Raw genomic sequence first — 2,500 nt, 5'->3', positions numbered from 1 at the left:
AAGTACGTCCGCGCCTTCGAGAAGCAGCTCCGAAGGATGAGGGAGGACCTTGAGGAGGAGAAGGTGAGCGCCTTCCAGGAGCAGGTCCGCAGGATGAAGGAGCAGGCTGAGGAGACCCTGCTGAGGGACTCGAGGGGCCAGGGCTGGTGGTGAACATCCGCCTCGTCCAGCTGCCGTCCTGCCCTGAAGCACTGAGGCTCCTGGAGTCAGTGAGGCCCTTCGGAAATCTGAAAGGGAAAGTTAATGAAGGGGTTTACCGAAATTTTACCTTTGAAAAAAAAAGTTTTATCGATAGAAATTAAGGACACCCAATGAACAATATAGCGACTCTGGCAGGCAGGGTTGGGGGCCAACAGTCGATAAACGGAAGCAGTCTGATTAGTGACGTCAAATTGGGCAATTATCAAAAAAAAAAAAAAAAAAAAAAAAAAAAACACACACACAAACACGAGAGAAAATATCTTTAATTTGCGTGTGTAAGCTATTCACGGCAACGGGAATGTGGACGCAGCGACGTCAGGGTCTGAGGATTGGCTAAAAGCAGACTGTGAATTTCCACTGGATCATCACTCGCTTTTACGGTCTATCATCGACAAATATTAACAAAGAAATGGAGAGAGAGGGATCAATATAGAGAAAGAGTGAAAAAAAAACGGTCACACACACACACACACACACACACACACACAGAAGTGAATAAAAAAAGAGAGAGAGGCAACAATACACCGCATTAAAAATGAGCGCAAAAGGTAAATAACAACAAACTCTAACCAGGTTGATTTCTCTTCTTTTCAATTCCATTCTTTTCCTTCAACTTGCCAGACAGCGCAGAACGTCAATCCAGAGATCAATCTATTCTCAACGTGAAAGTCCCATCAATCCTTGTTGGCGAACATTGCTTCCCGCGCCACATGTATTGCAGAAAAGCAAACACAGATACACGGATGAAAGAGAGAAATTGGCAGAAAGAAACAAAGGAAACGATAGAAAATAAACAGATAAACAGACAGAAAGAGAAAAATGCGGAGAAGGGGTTGATAGAGAGATCCCCCGCCAGAGAAATTACCTTAAATTCTATTCATCTGACAAATAAATTTATTGTATGAAAGCATTACAGATATAGACAAAGAGACAAAGAGACAGACTAGCAGACAATCACACCAGCTAAAAGATAGAGAGATGGTTAAAAGACTAAATGTTAAACGGAAGTGAAATAATCCATGAATCGGAGAATTTTGCGAAAATACAAAGTGTCACGTTTACAGAGAGTGATGATAGGGAGGGAAATACAGATTGATAGAAAAGAGAGAGAGAAGAAGGAAGGAAGAGAGAGGGAACGATAGATTGATAGGAGAGTGAGAGAAGAAGAAGAAAGAAAGAGGGAACGATAGATTGATAGGAGAGTGAGAGAAGAAGAAGAAAGAATGAGGGAAAGATAGATTGATAGGAGAGAGAGAGAGAGTAGACAGGAGAGAGAGAGAGTAGACAGGAGAGAGAAAGAAAGAAAGAAAGAGAGGGAGAGAGAGAGAGAAAGGGGGGGGGGAGAGAGAGAGAGAGAAAGAAAGAGAGAGAGAGAGAGAGAGAAAGAAAGAAAGAGAGAGAGAGGGAGAGGGAGAGGGAGAGGGAGAGGGAGAGGGAGAGGGAGAGGGAGAGAGAGAGAGTGATGAGCGCTATCTTCGGCCAGCCGGTGTGTCTCGCTATAGTAAATAAATGATATGAGTGGTGATTCTGAAGAAAATTGATAGGTATTAACTGAAATATTGCACAAAAAAGATATATCAAGAAGGGCTTTGCCACTACGCTGGAAGGAGGGAGAGGGAGAGAGGGAGGGAAGGAGGGAGAGGGAGAGAGGGAGGGAGGGAAGGAGGAAGAGGGAGGGAGGGAGGGAAGGAGGGAGAGGGAGAGAGGGAGGGAGGGAAGGAGGAAGAGGGGGAGGGAGGGAAGGAGGGAGAGGGAGGGAGGGAGGGAGGGAAGGAGGGAGAGGGAGGAAGGGAGGGAAGGAGGGAGAGGGAAGAAGGGAGGGAAGGAGGAAGAGGGAGAGAGGGAGGGAGGGAAGGAGGAAGAGAGAGGGAGGGAGGGAAGGAGGGAGAGGGAGAGAGGAAAGGAGGAAGAGGGAGGGACGGAGGGAGGGAGAGGGAGAGAGGGAGGGAAGGAGGGAGAGGGAAAGAGGGAGGGAGGGAAGGAGGAAGAGAGAGGGAGGGAGGGAAGGAGGGAGAGGGAGAGAGGAAAGGAGGAAGAGGGAGGGAGGGAGAGGGAGAGAGGGAGGGAGGGAAGGAGGAAGAGGGAGGGAGGGAGGGAAGGAGGAAGAGGGAGGGAGGAAAGGAGGGAAGGAGGGAGAGGGAGGGAGGGAGGGAGTGATGAGTGTGTGTGTGTGTGCCATTGTAAGCACTGTGTGTGTGTACATGTGCGTGTGTCTGTGTATGTACTTGCCTGGGTGTATGTGTGTGTGTGTGTGTGTATGTGCCTTAGTGTATTTATTGTGACTGTGTGTGTGTGTGTG

The sequence above is a fragment of the Penaeus vannamei genome, chromosome 9 (genome assembly GCF_042767895.1).
Source record: "Penaeus vannamei isolate JL-2024 chromosome 9, ASM4276789v1, whole genome shotgun sequence".
NCBI lineage: Eukaryota > Metazoa > Arthropoda > Malacostraca > Decapoda > Penaeidae > Penaeus > Penaeus vannamei.
The sequence above is the reverse complement of the archived record's forward strand: the minus strand, read 5'-3'. Positions refer to the sequence as shown.